This window comes from Salvelinus alpinus, chromosome 15 (assembly GCF_045679555.1).
Source record: "Salvelinus alpinus chromosome 15, SLU_Salpinus.1, whole genome shotgun sequence".
Taxonomy (NCBI): domain Eukaryota; kingdom Metazoa; phylum Chordata; class Actinopteri; order Salmoniformes; family Salmonidae; genus Salvelinus; species Salvelinus alpinus.
In genome coordinates, this window is record NC_092100.1 from 39462518 (window position 1) to 39478300 (window position 15783).

Sequence of the window (15783 nt, forward strand, 5' to 3'; positions counted from 1 at the left end):
TTTTTTTATTTTTTTTATCAGAGGTGCTGCAGCACCCTACCTCCCCTATGCCATGATTACTTTCCAACCCCAATGCAGCTCAGTGTAAACAAGCATAACGGTAGGGTCAAAATCTTCTGTCAATGCTGACACATTGGCTGTGAATCATAATCTCGGATTGGCTATGTTCAACCGTGTATTTACTGTTGGCTTACATGACTGTATGGTGACAAGTGTTAGGGAGTAGTGAACTACATGCAGTTCAACTAGTAATTTAACTACATTTTGCAGTAGCTTGGTGGTAGTTCAACTAAATTCAAGTCTAGGTAGTGTTTTCAGTAGTTAATTGCTTTATTTGTCATAGAGTGGTGTGGACAGGAACCTTCCCACTAGCCATGATTGGCTGAGATAACGGCTGGGCTGGACATGCCGAGAGATGAGTTCGGATTGGTCTGCCACGTAGCACGCTTCTGTCTATAACATGAGCTGCTCAGTATGTGTAGGTAATCCTTTCTAACACGGCTATTTTGAAAGGTACCACGAAGAACTGCATAACTGTTGCTAATGCTCTCCACTTTCTGGAGGACCGAGTTTTGAAATCAGTGGAATGCCCGGTGGAAGCAGAGTATGATAGCTAAAGAGATGGAGAAAATTTGGGCGCTTGATTGCAAATAATGTAGAGGGAGTCGAAAAGAGAACAAACCGAAAAAGCCTGTTGTAATCCGTAGACAGGTGTTTTATACATCTTCAAATTAAGGGCAACGATGGCATCCATGACAGAGAGAGAGAGGAGCGTTCATCCATGTATACGGGTAAAAGAGTCTAGCTAGCTACCTTTTCAGATATTATACATTTCAAATTTTGTCAGAAGTCCTTTTCATTGCAAGTTAAAGTGTACTGTTAGCTAGTTAGCTAACATTAGCTGGCTGGCTCGCTAGCTAATGTTACGTGTATGATCTGTGTAGTAATATTATTTGTATCTCAGAACCATTTGCATTGCTAGTTATAGCCTAATGTTAGCTAGCTAGCTAACATTGAACCCAGCTAGTTGGTTAGCCTTAGCTAACAGCAGGTTCATGCAGGCTACTAACATTATGAGTTGGGATTATGGTTCATTGTTTAGCTAGCTAGCTTCATGTCTAAACAAAAGACTCCACTATGCAAGTAACCATTTCCCTGTACCGTTTACACCTTCTGTATCCTGTGCATGTGACAAATTAACATAGCTTTTATTTGATATAGTGTGTGTTTACCAGAGACGGTAATGTGAAGAACAACATGACCTGCACCAAAGTCAAATTAGGTTATAACGTTAGGCCAACGAGACAGTGTCCAAGTTCTAAAATTCTCCGTTAGAAAGCCCTGCTTTTATTTAATTACACTTACTATTTTCTGTAGTTAGCTCACCATTAACTTGTAAAAAATGATCTTGTTGTTAGTTTATTTTCCTGTAATAATGAATACAAATTAGCTAAAGTTAAGACATTGTCAGCTATATGATATGGTCATTATTTGAACTGGCTAGCCAGCTAACTTAACGTTCGTTAGCTAGCTAACAAGCTAGAAACTAATCAAAACATTGGTGAGAAAGTTGCTTTTAGTTGCCTGGTTTGCTAGATTGACATATACTAAATTCCTTTTTATACGGTTGGGTTTATTGGTGTTTAAATACACCAGTTATGCTATTTTGGACAACCAGGCTGCTGATGTCATGCATCCTGTCATTTTGTGTTTACACTTTTTCACAACGTCAACGGCAAGCTTGATGTCGGACGACAATAGAATGTTCATGATGTCACTGCGACAAGTGTCTATAGACATAACGATAGAAGTAGTATAAACAAGCTTTTAGTCTATAAATCTTTGGTTGTTTAGTACACTACCATACTCACTCTGAATAGCACATGGCCTCACATGTAAATCCTTAAGGAGATGGATGGGACTAAGGCTTAAGATGGTGTGAACATTGCTGAATGGGTGTAGACAAAGAAGAGCTCTCCAGTAGGTGTACCAAAACAAGGGCCATTTTCTCAAAAGTGGGGTTACAAGTTTCAAAGCAGAATTGTTCCTCAACTGTAGTGCATGATATACCATTTTCTAGCTCTGTCTATACTTTTATCCAATGTAAAAAAAAATATTATATATAAGACTGAATCAAGCCAGTTGGTCACATATTTTTCACTAAATGATTTATATGTAGTGAACTACTTTTTCGAAGTAACTTTTAACTAATCTATCTTTTTCGTTGCGGTAGTTTATTGTAACTTAACTTCTTTCGTTGTGAAGTAATTGGTAGCCTGGTAAAATATATTTTCGGAGTAGCTTCCCCAACACTGATGGCGAGTCTCTCTCTCATAGGAGATGGATTGGATCTGTAAGTCAGGAGCAGTGTCAGTATCTGTGACGAGGGGCCTGGAGCTGATCTACTGGCACTGGAAAACACCTCAGAAGGGAAAAAAGTGATTACTAAGAAGACAGGACATCACACGTGTTTAGTAATATCAGAATCACCTTTATTCGCCAAATACATTTGCATGTCCATTAAAATAACATAAAATGTATAAGAAATACAGTGTAGACATTGTTAATTTTGTAAATGACTATTGTAGCTGGAAATGGCAGATTTGTTTATGGAATATCTATATAGGCGTACAGAGGCCCATTATCAGAAACCATCACTCCTGTGTTCCAATGGCATCTTGTGTTAGCTAATCCAAGTTTATCATTTTAAAAGGCTACTTGATCATTAGAAAACCCCTTTGCAATTATGTCAGCAGTGAAGAGGCGACTCTGGGATGCTGGCCTTCTAGGCAGACTTGCAAAGAAAAAGCCATATCTCAAACTGGCCAATAAAAATAAAAGATTAAGATGGGCAAAAGAACACAGAGACTGGACTGAGAAACTATGCCTAGAAGGCCAGAATCCCGGAGTCGCCTCTTCACTGTTGACGTTGAGACTGGTGTTTTGCGGGTACTATTTAATGAAGCTGCCAGTTGAGGACTTGTGAGGTGTCTGTTTCTCAAACTAGACACTCTAATGTACTTGGCCTCTTGCTCAGTTGTGCACCGGGGCCTCCCACTCCTCTTTCTATTCTGGTTAGAGCCAGTTTGCACTGTTCTGATTTTGATTTGTTAAGTACAATGTAGGCATACTGACATTAACAGCAGAAAATTTGTAACACAAACACATCCATCGATTTTTGTTGTTGATATATCTACACTCAAGCTGGGCGATGTTTGTGCAATGTCCACATGTAGCCTACACCTGTAAGAAAATTCGTTTTGGGATTTTTTCCCCCCAGGAAAGATCTAACAGCGGACACAAGGAGAGATGAGACAAAACTAGCCAGTTATAGAATATTTTGTTGTAGGACAGCTGAGCTGACTGAATACCACGACATTCAACTTGCAGTAGTTGATATAATTTCCACAGTAACATGTATTTACATGACGTAATGAAACGTTGAAACTAAGTTGCAAGCTACTTTCGTAGCAAGGTGTTGTAGAACAAGTTTCTTTTGAAAAACATTCCAGACACTGGAATCTTGCTATCTTGCCATAACTGATTTGACAGAGAAATATCAGCTAGATAGGATAGTCAGCTGCAGCTATTATCAAGATATGCTAGCTAGCTGCCGTCAGCTTGGCCAAACACAAGGTCAGCAAGCTTTAGCCTACACAAAGAACTGAGAACTGAATTAGCTGACCATCTTGAGATGGTTAGTAAGGAAGGGAGAAGTCCTCTACTTAAAACTTTGTTCTCTCCATAGCAAAGATAGCTTAATTTACCTCGCCATACTCACTACTGCACTTGTTTGTTGTGATTGAATGGCACAGACACACCCAAGAAACACCCACATCAAACCACACCCCCAAGACAACTCTTGTTTGCCTCCAGTCATGGGCCAAATCCGGAAGTGTAGTTCTCCTTTAAAGGAGGCTATCCCCCATTTTGACGTAACTATTTTAGCAGTTACCTACACTGTTTTTTGATATCCCAAGACATATCCCACATATTAAGATACTTTATAGGAAAATCATGTTATGCCATTTGCCCATAGGATCCCATTCAACAAAAAAATACATCTGAAATACCTTATAACCCCACATATTCAAGTCCTAATATACCAAAAGACTTTTGAGAAAGAATTTTATAAGTCGCATGTATTATTATTTTTTAAATACATGCACGTAATTACAGTACTTATACCTATGCTAAAATAAGGGGTATTTTTGTCAATTGCATTAAGATCAGTGACTTTATTATTATGCAAGTCATTTAGGATCAGTGTTTGGATTAGTTACTTGAAAAAGTAAAATATTACGTATTACTTGTTACATTTAACAGAAGTAACATGTTACTTTACAATATTACTTTGTCTGGAAAGTAATGAGTTTTATTTAAGCAATAAGGCCCGAGGAGGTGTGGTGTACCGCCAATATACCATGGCTAAGGGCTGTTCTTGCATACGACCATTAGCCGTTGTATATTGGCCATATACCATAAACCCCTGAGGTGCCTTATTGCTATTATAAACTGGTTACCACCGTCATTTTTTTTAAATATCCGTGGTATACCACGGATTTCAGACGATCAGCATTCAGCATTCAGGGCTCAACCACCCAGTTTATTGTACCCGTTATATTACTTTGCATTACTTTCCAGAAACAAATCTCAAAATCGCACCGTTTGTTTGACAGTCGGAGGGAGCAACGTGAGCCGCATGCGCTCTACCAACGATAGGCTACTTACTAACTCAGGTTTGATCACTAGTTTCTCCTTTCATCTGTGACGCTGCTTTCCTGTGCTAGTCTACAAGTGCTGCACTATCATATAGGCTGCTTAAGTAGCCATAGAACTAAATGAGAAAACAGTTGGATGGGAGACCAAAGGGTAGCTGTAGATAGATACATTCTCCAGTAAGAGGTGCCGCCCAGCCGATTCGTTTTTTGTCTGATAGTGGATATAACATTGAAGAACTGACGTTGTTTGAATGGTAGAAATTCAACATATTTTATTCAAGGTCTGTGTTGAAATTGAGTTACCACGATGACATAATCCAGTGGTTCCAATTTCAATCTCAAAACCGCAGTTGATTATTTCTTTCAAATCCAACGTAGTTTCCACGTAGATTTCATGTCACAATACGTTGACAAATTGCGTTGAAACAATGTTGATTCAACGAGTTGGTGCCCAGTGGAATCCAATCATGAATGCAAGGAGCGTTCATAAATGTAATACACTTCTGAAAATATATATCAACAAAGGTAAACGCGAGAGTAGCTAGCTATACTGAACATGCAACAATTTCATTGATATTACTGAGTTACAGTTCATATGAGGAAATCAGTCAATTGAAATAAATAAATTGGGCCCTAATCTATGGATTTGACATGACTGGGAATAAAGATATGCATCTGTTGGTCACAGATACAGGCCTCCCAATGGGCATCAGGATCTCGTCACGGTATTTTTGTGCATTCAAATTGACATCGCTAAAATGCAATTGTGTTCGTTCTCTGTAGCTTACGCCTGCCCATGCCATAACTCGACCGCCCCCATAGGGCACTCATTGACATTAGCAAACCGCTCACCCACACGACGCCATTCACGTGGTCTCCGGTTGTGAGGCCGGTTGGACGTACTGTTCAATTCTCTAAAACAACATTATGGTAGAGAAATTAACATTATATTCTCTGACAACAGCTCTGGTGCACATTCCTGCAGTCAGCACGCCAATTGCACGCTCCCTCAAAACTTGAGACAGCTGTGGCATTGTGGCATAAAAATCCGCATTTTAGAGTGGCCTTTTATTGTGTCATTTATTATAATGTTATAACTATTATTTAACTAGGCAAGTCAGTTAAGAACAAATTGTCATTTACAATGACAGCCTACCCCGACCAAACCCGGACAACACTGGGCCAACTGTGCGCCGCTCAATGGGACTCCCAATCACGGTTGGATGTGATACAGCCTGGATTCGAACCAGGGACTGTAGTGACTCCTCTTGCACTGAGATGCAGTGGCTAAGACCACTGCGCCACTCGGGAGCCCTAATGATCATACTGTTTAACCAGATTCTTGATATGCTACACCTGTCAGGTGGATGGATTATCATGGCAAAGGAGAAATGCTCACTAACAGGGATGTAAACAAATTTGTGCACAAAATTTGAGATAAATATTATTTTTGTGCGTATGGAATATTTCTGGGATCTTTAATTTCAGCTCATTAAAAAAATGGGACCAACACTTTACATGTTGCGTTCATATTTATGTTCAGTGTACATGCTAAAATGCCATAGTAAGGAGAGAGACCTGTGCCAGACAGTTGAACAACTTTCAACCAATCAAATCCTTTTGTGCTTCTCTGAAGTGACCAATCATACTTTATAGCCATGATCGTAATAGAAAAATAAGAATACGTCCCAAATGGCACCCTATTCCCTACATGGTTCACTCCTTTTGACCAGAGCCCTATGGGACTATTTATATATATATGCACTATACAGGGAATAGGGTGCCATTTGGGATGCAGATTAAAACAATCTATTATCTATCTTTAATCAGAAATGATCTCCATAGAGCTGTGGGGATTGGAAGCTGTGGAAGTCTATACTGGATGGGGAGCGGGGGGGCCGTGGGGTCTGAGGCGCAGTCCCAAACTCCAGGTTGTTGAGGTTCCCCTGGCTCCGCGAGCGAGAGAGGAGCAGAGAGGGTAGGTTGGTGTAGCGCGGGGCCTTTCTTCCTCCTTTTGATGACCATTTCCCACCTGAGAGGAGGAGGAGGAGAGGAGAGGAGGACCAACAAGGCAGGTTTCATCAGTATTGGCATGCCATGGTCTACAGAAAGCGCCAGTGCTAACTTTTAATGAGAGGACACATGCAACCCATTAATTACAACAGCTCTACTCAAACTATACCAAACTACACCATTAGTGGATGAGACGGCTCAAACAGCACCACCTACTATGTCTACTACATGCTCAAGAAATGGATTGACTAACTGTTGTGGTGGATGTGGTGTTCCCTTTAGCTACAAGTGGAAACCACAGGAAGGCCACACAGCAAAAGCACTTACATGACTGCGAGCCTGGTTTGTTGAACACATCAGCATTGCCACTCCAGTAATGGGCTGCAAGCTTCCCATGGTAGTCCCTGATGTTAGTTCTGGCATCTGATCAAATGGGGAAGAAGATATTTTCTGTACATTGATACTTAGACATACAGTGAGCCCCAAAAGTATTGGGACAGTGACAATTGTTTGCAGTTGTTTTGGCTCGGTACGCCAACACTTTGAAATGATACAATGACTATGAGGTTAAAGTGCAGACTGTCAGCTTTAATTTGAGGGTATTTTCACCCGAATATGGATGAACATCTCAAATGAAAGCTGACAGTGTACACTTTAACCTCATAGATATTGTAGAATTTTAAATCCAAAGTGTTGGAGTAGAGAGCCAAAACAACACAAAAATGTGTCACTGCCCCAATACTTTTTGGATCACACTGTGCAAGACACTAGATTTTGAACATATCTATCTGACTTGCAAAGTCAGGAGATAATTTGATATGATCCCAATAATTCATTTATTTACATATAAATCCATTCATAACATGCAAAATAGCAAATAATATCATAGTGTATTCCCTAAATCCCTCTCACACACACACAGTAGCCTAGATACTAGGCTAGAGGCAGTTCAGCTGGCTTGTACGCCAGCAGCACTAATGGTTTTGAGTCGTATCTCAAACTGTCAGTGAGAGAACAGGAGTCAAGGACACATGAGCGACTTGCTCCTCAGCTCCTGTATCTGACGTTTTTAAAGAAGTACCTGTGGGGTGTCATTAAAACTAATCTCCACAGTGTGATGGGCGGGAGGTGGTGCGGTCTCTGGCTATTGGCCCCGTGTTTTCCCACAATGCTCATCACTGTTACACTCTTGTGTATGGAGGCTCTCAACTGGGAGGGGAGCCTCCACCACCACCAATACCTGAGAGCCTCATTAAGAAATAGCTTGTTGGCTAGCAGGAAGATGGGCTGAAAACTCCCCCTCCACTCGTCTTTTTACTTTCCTCTTTTCCTTCTCCATTCCCTTCCACAATGGAGCGGCTGAGTGAGAGGGAGGGAGAGAGAGGCCCCCAGGGACTCTTGAGAAAGGCGGCAGGTAATTATCTGAGATAACATGCAGTGGAGGAGAGGGAATTGTGCTTTTGAGAGGAGGGCGGGAGAGAGAGTGACTGAGAGAAAGGTCAGCAGCTCCTCTATTCTTTCTGAAGGCAAATCAACAGCCTGTAATGCCTCTTCAGAATGAATGACACAGGATCCACTGATTTTAAAACGTCTCATTCTGTATTCAGGTTCTCTCCCTCTCTCTGCAGACGCACAGTTACCATCTGCCAGCCCTGCCAATCCAATCTGAATGAATAAGAGTGTGCTGTGTCTGCTTTGATTGCCATTTTGGGGCTGCTTGATGCAAAACAGCATTTAAACCTCTCATGACCATATGCAGACGAGGGGCAAGTCCCCCCCTGTCCATGTAATCTTATTAATTGTGATCTAAAATGCTAAACTGATCCTAGATCAGCTCTCTTACTCTGAGATGCTTAATACATACAGTCCTAGGGCACTGTAGATAAAAACAGGCCAAGGGTAAACAATATGTCCATTGGTATAGTTTCAGAAAGGAATGCCAAAAAGTCAATCTATTGGATAATATAATATAAACATGAGTATTATGAAGATCATCCTGTCTGTGTAATTGATGCAAATTGCTGTTATTTGTTGATTGGACTGTGAATATAATACATTTACAATAGTTGGGTAAAAAACGGTAAATTCAGTCAGAGTACTTATTTCCCCCCACAAATGTACATGATACTGTAGACGTACATATCTGTGCAAACCAAGCAATTATAAAGCAGTTTAAATGAGGTAGAGGGCCAACAGAGGTTGTTTTCTCGCTCACACAGAGACAGTAATGGATGTGTAACTGACTCTGTTCATTACCGACAGTTTCCTCCTACTGACACTCCCTTGCAGCTCTGGTAAACAAGAGTTAGACAACTACTGCTGCGTGTCTGTCTGCAGAGACTCACCTATCTCTCTACAGTGCCTTCAGAAAGTATTCACACCCCTTGTCTTTTTCCACATTTTGTTGTGTTACAAAGTGCGTTTTAAAATGGATTTAATTGTAATTTTTTTGTCAAAGACCTACACAAAATACTAACATTTGTAAAAACAATTATGAAAAATAAAACGCTAATATATCTTGATTAGATATGTATTCAACCCCCTGAGTCAAAATACACTATACATACAAAAGTATGTGGATACCCGTTCAAATTAGTGGATTCAGCTATTTCAGCCACACCCGTTGCTGACAGGTGTATAAAACAGAGCGCACAGTCATGCAATCTACATTGACAAACACTGGCAGTAGAATGGCCTTACTGAAAAGCTCAGTGACTTTCAACGTGGCACCGTCATAGGATGCCACCTTTTCAACAACTTAGTTCGTCAAATTTCTGCCCTGCTAGACTGCCCTGGTCAATTGAAAGTGCTGTTATTGTGAAGTGGAAATGTCTAGGAGCAACAACGTCTCAGCCGCGAAGTGGTAGGCCACACAAGCTCAACAAATGGGATTGGCGAGGGCTGAAGCTCGTAAAAATCGTCTGTCCTCGGTTTCTACACCCACTACCGAGTTCCGAACTGCCTCTGGAAGCAATGTCAGCACAATAACTTTTCATCGGGAGCTTCAGACGCACACAAGCGCAATGCCAAGAGTTGGCTGGAGTGGTGTAAAGCTCGCCGCCATTGGACCCTGGAGTAATGGAAACGCGTTCTCTGGAGTGATCTGGCAGTCCGACGGACCAATCTGGATTTGACGGATGACAGGAGAACACTACCTGCCCCAATGCATAATGACAACTGTAAAGTTTGATGGAGGAGGAATAACGGTCTGGGGCTGTTTTTCATGGTTCGGTCTAGGCCCCTAAGTTCCAGTGAAGGGAAATCTTAACACTACAGCATACAATTACATTCTAGACAATTCTGTGCTTCCAACTTTGTGGCAACAGTTTGGGGAAGGCCCTTTCCTGTTTCAGCTTGACAATGCCCCCATACACAAAGTGAGGTCCGTACAGAAGTGCTGTGTCGGGAAGAGTGTGGAAGAACTTGACTGGCCTGCACAGAGCTCTAACCTCAATCCCATCGAACATGAGATGAATTGGAATGCCGACTGCGAGCCAGGCCTAACCGCCCTACATCAGTGCCCGACCTCACTAATGCTCTTGTTGCTGAAATGTTCCAACATCTGGTGGATAGCTTTCGCAGAAGATTGGAGGCTGTTATAGCAGCAAAGGTGGGACCAACTCCAAATTAATGCCCATGATTTTGGAATGAGATGTTCAACTAGCAGGTGTCCACATACTTTTGATAATGTAGTGTATGTTAGAATCCCCTTTGGCAGCGATTACAGCTGTAAATCTTTATGGGTACGTCTCTAAGAGCTTTCCACACCTGGATTGTGCAACATTTGACCATTATTATTTTCAGAGTTCTTCAACTCTGTCATATTAGTTGTTGATCATTGTAGGATAACCATTTTCAGGTCTTATCTTAGATTTTCAAGCAGAAAAAACTGTAAAACTGGCCACTCAGGAATGTTCACTTTCTTCTTGGTAAGCAACTCCAGTGTAGATTTGGCCTTGTGTTTTAGGTTATTGTCCTGCTGAAAGGTGAATTCATCTTCTTATTTGTCAATTCATCCCATAAGGGATGGTGTGCCAATTGGCGATTTGACACAAAAATAAAATGTAACTCATTCATTCAAAATTTAATTCATGCTTTGCCACATTTTTGGCGGTATTATTTTAGTCCCTTGTTGCAAACAGGATACATGTTTTGGAATATTTTTATTCTGTACAGGCTTCCTTCATTTCACTCTGTCAATTAGGTTAGTATTGTGGAGTAACTACTGTGTTGTTGATCCATCCTCAGTTTTCTCCTATCACAGCCATTAAACTCTAACTGTTTTCAAGTCACCATTGGCCTCATGGAGAAATCCATGAGCAGTTGCTTTCCTCTCCAGGCAACTGAGTTAGGAAGGACGCTTGTATCTTTGTAGTGACTGGGTGTATTGATACACCATCCAAAGTGTAAGTAATAACTTCACATTGCTCAAAGGGATATTCAATGTCTGCTTTTTACATTTCTTACCAATCTTACCAATCTACCCTGCTTTAGAAGGCATTGGAAAACCTCCCTGGTCTTTGTGGTTGAATCTGTGTTAGGAATTCACTGCTCAACTGAGGGACCTTACAGATACTTGTATGTGTGGGGTACAGAGATGAACACTATTATTGCATACAGAGAGTTATAAACTTATTATGTGACTTGTTAAGCACATTTTTACTCCTGAACATATTTAGGCTTGCCATAACAAAGGGGTTTAATACTTATTGACCCAAGACAGTTCAGCTTTTAATTTTTTATTAATTTCAAATATATATATATATATTCCACTGACATTATGGGGTATGCCAGTGACAAAAAAACTAAATGTAATCCATTTTAAATTCAGGCTGTAACAAAACAAAATGTGGAAAACGTCAAGGGGTGTGAATACTTTCTGAAGGCACTGTGTGTAGGGTGAGGTCGAGAGCTCAGGTTTAAACAAACAAATAAAGTTGGACTAACTGTTCCTTCACTTTTAATCAAATCATCATTCGCTATGGTTACGCAGTATCTTTGCTTACAGTTTTCAAAATAAAAGCCTATTGTTAAATGTTGGAGTGTTGAGTCTTGTCCAACAGGGGTGGAATAGGGACAGAGGATTTAGAGATTTACATTAATTCAAACAGTTCTCCCAGGAGACTGTGTGTGTCACTTCTTTGGTCCTTTCGAAGACAGAATCAAGAGAAAAATCACCAATTTGCATAGAGGCATAGGGTTCAGACAAATTGGGTGCATGTTTGCAACACACCAATGCTAAACCAGGAGTAGGCAATCCTGTTCCTGGAGGGCTGCAAGCAGTGCAGGATTTTGTCCCAACTAGGCACCACACTGAACTACTTAGCTAATGATCAGTTCAGTGATTGTCTAAATTCAACATATAATATTGATATGTGTCAACATTCTGAATTGTAATTGGTTGCATTCTACCGCCGTATCATACTGCGATATGATTGGTTAAGACCACCCAGGTCGTGAGGTCATATTATCCAGTTGATCATGGCCGGAGACACATGAACATGCCAGTTATAGCTAACTAATAAAGAGCTACGTTTACAAAGATCCTGTCGTCCTGCATTTTATTATTTTGAACAAAGCGTGCAAAACAAGACACAGCACACCTGGTCTGCCAGGTTGGTTAAATCAAAAACATGAAGTGCCTGCGGCACTCCAGGACCAGGGTTGCCTATCCCTGAGCTAAACTGTCACACAGCAACAGGAGCAGCACTTGACTGACAGGCCAAACGCCCATCCTCCCTCCCTGCCTCAATCTCAACCTCAATCTCATTGACTCTGAAAGACACAAAAAAGGGATTTGTAGAGGGGGGTCCTTGGCAGAGAGAGACCAGACTCATTATTCTCATTGGCCATATGGAAACATGCTTTTGTGTACAGAGAGAGTGTCTGAAGACAGTGACGCTGAGGGCCTGTGTGTCTGGGTGAATGGTTCAGGCTGACTAAGCATATGGCTGTCTATACTGGCAGGAGGGTTCCACAACCAAGGCCTCTGACCTGGCACACCACCACAGGGATCCTGCAGATTTGGGTCTGAGTCCCAAATGCCACCCTATTCCCTATATAGTGCACTACTTTTGACCAGGGCCTAGAGGAAGGGCCCATATGGCTCTGGTCAAAAGTATAGGGAATAGGGTACCATTTGGGACGCACACCTTGATCATGAATTGCTCCACTGGGCTTCATAGCTTGGTTAGACGCATTAGAGCCATATATGTACTTATCCGCCTCTCCTTTTGCTATCTTTTGTGAGTTGGCTCGGCAGCGTCTAGCCTTGTCATCTGATGGAGGAGTTTGGTGCTCTGTTTCAGCTCTAGCCAAGGCCATTTGGGATGCGGTATTCTTTAGGTTGGCTTTCAGACAAGCCTTGAATGCATGATCTGCATCCAGCCTTCTCTCGCAGAGTCCGAGTCTGAACCCACATGTCATATCCTGTGTGCAATACGTATTTTAAACACTTTACAGCAGCCACAATGTAACATATGTGCAAGAACGGTAGTTGAAGGCAAACAGTTGTAGGAACGTGTTTCTGGTGTGTGTTTCTGGTCTGATATGGCAAAGATATCAGATAGATGTGTTGCATTATGATCATAACAAAAGTAGAATAAGCGAGTCAGGTTGGTGTAGTCACTTACTGTAGATGTTGATCAGGAGCTGGATGATGTGGTGGTGTCCGTGTATAGAGGCCAGGTGAAGCGCTGTGTAGCCCTACAGTTCCAAACAAAACAATCCGTTTTATGAACTCAAATCCCATTTTGCTCACGCTGTGTCATAAAATCCAAACGTGTTATTATGAGTGGGGATCTTAGAGCACAAGGTCTGTGGGAAGTGCTTTGGATATATATGGATTGTGAACAGCAGAGTAAAGTATTTGCAACCAGTTTTTATAACTGGTATGTCTCTCATTCTGTCTGCATCAGTCTGAATGGTTCTATCTGTACATTCTGATATCATCACTAACCAAACATGTCATGCTTTGACGTGTGAGGAATCTTTGTATTTACTCTGTCTAATGTGGGCTACTACCCTTGACTCACATTGAGTCATTCTCTGGCGTCATTATCATACAAACACAGTGCTCGGAAACTTGAAAGTTGTTTTCTTCGTCAGAGAGAAGTTAAGTGACAAGAGGGTGAGACTTTGATGTCAGTATTGATAGAGTAATGGGTCTGTATGAGGCGCTGGAACACAGTCATGCTAAACTCTTATCACAACAGAGACTTATACTGGGCCCGGGAGACTCTTTGATCCAGAGTGCATCTAGGGAGCTATCAGACAAGCTGAAACACTGTACTGTCACTTTCTTGTCACTTTCCTTCCAAATGGGTCTTAAATACATTTATCCAATTGTCCACTGACAATAAGTGTGGATGGATGACCGCAAAGTGAGAGGATCGATATTGAGCAGATTAATATGCTGTACATAAACGTAATGCACTTAACATACTGTACTGTATGAGTATGTATTGTGAGGTCTACATTTGTATGGGTATTAAAGACATGCTCCGGTACTTTGGCGACTAAGTATGTTTTACACCTCTGCTTTGGGCTGGATGTGTCAATGTGTAGTTCATACATGCAGAGTTACTGTCTTAACTCAATTAGCCACAAAATCCCTAGTTTGAAAGCAACTGTTTCCTTCAAGTTGTGCCGCGCCATTTTCCCTACATTTCCCCCCACGTGGGCCAGCCCCCGAGCAATTCAAGTTCAAGCTAATGAGCTCCAGCCCCTCCCATTTGAGTGACAACTAGTTAGAGGCCTGCCCAGCTTTATCCAATGAGGTTGCAGGGCGGATCCAACGGCTCAGTAGACACAGCAGAGAGAGAAAGAGCAATGACGTGATGCACATATCTGCACATATGTGACATGGTTAGAGCTGTTGCAGTGACTGTATTACCGCTACACTGGCAGTCATGACCGCAGTAAAATTCTACGTGACCGTTGAGTCACGGTAATCTCCTCTTATGCACTCTGGACATCATCAGGTCGCTAATGGCCTGGTACTTAGGGCTCTATTGTCCCTCTAAATGACTCCCAATGTCCCTCCTAATGTCATCAATGCAAATGCAATTGAAAATCACATCAAACACTTATCATCAAAAGAGTTTGTACTTTTAAAAACTCACCTCACTGTGATTGATCAATGTGAAGAAAGAAGTTCAATAACAGGTTAAAACTGAGTGGAAAATATGGTCGTTGTGGATATTGTTTCAAACCCTCACACAACAAAATGGACAGCGCTTCTAAGGTGATGATTAATTCAAAACATCCATATGCCTATTAGAGCGCATGTATAAGCATAGGCCTACATACAGTGCATTTGGAAAGTATTCAGACCCCTTTACTTTTTCCACATTTTGTTATGGTACAGCCTTATTCTAATATGGATGAAATTATTATTTTGTATTATAATGACAAAGCAAAAACAGTTTTTTAGGAACTGTTGCTAATTAATTAAAAATAAAAACAGAAATACCTTATTTACATAAGTATTCAGAACCTTTGCTATGAGCCTTGAAATTGAGCTCAGGTGCATCCTGTTTCCCTTGATCATCCTTGAGATGTTTCTACAACTTGATTGGAGTCCACCTGTGGTAAATTAGATTGATTGGACATGATTTGGAAAGGCACACACCTGTCTATATAAGGTCTCACAGTTGACAGTTCCTCTGTGGAGATGGTAGAACATTCCAGAAGGACAACCATCTCTGAAGCACTCCACCAATCAGGCCTTTATGGTAGAGTGGCCAGACGGAAGCCACTCCTCAGTAAAAGGCACATGACAGCCCGCTTTGAGTTTACCAAAAGGCACCTAAAGACTCTCAGACCATGAGAAATACAATTCTCTGGTCTGATGAAACCAAGATTGAACTCTTTGGCCTGAATGCCAAGCGTAACGTTTGGAGTGAACCTGGCACCATCCCTACGGTGAAGCATGGTGGTGGCAGCATCATGCTGCGGGGATGTTTTTCAGCGGCAGGGACTGGGAGACTAGTCAGGATCGAGGGAAAGATGAACGGAGCAAAGCACAGAGAGATCCTTGATGAAAACC

The 15783-nt window shown here is 41.5% G+C and overlaps 1 long non-coding RNA gene across 1 annotated transcript; it reads right to left on the minus strand.

Annotated features, from left to right (window-relative positions):
- Positions 1-2470: 2470 nt before the first annotated feature.
- On the minus strand, positions 2471-13670 carry LOC139540039 (uncharacterized). Its single transcript, XR_011668066.1, has 3 exons — positions 13367-13670; positions 7062-7157; positions 2471-6753 (listed from the first exon to the last, which is right to left on the minus strand). It is a non-coding gene; the product is annotated as an uncharacterized lncRNA (long non-coding RNA).
- Positions 13671-15783: the final 2113 nt, after the last annotated feature.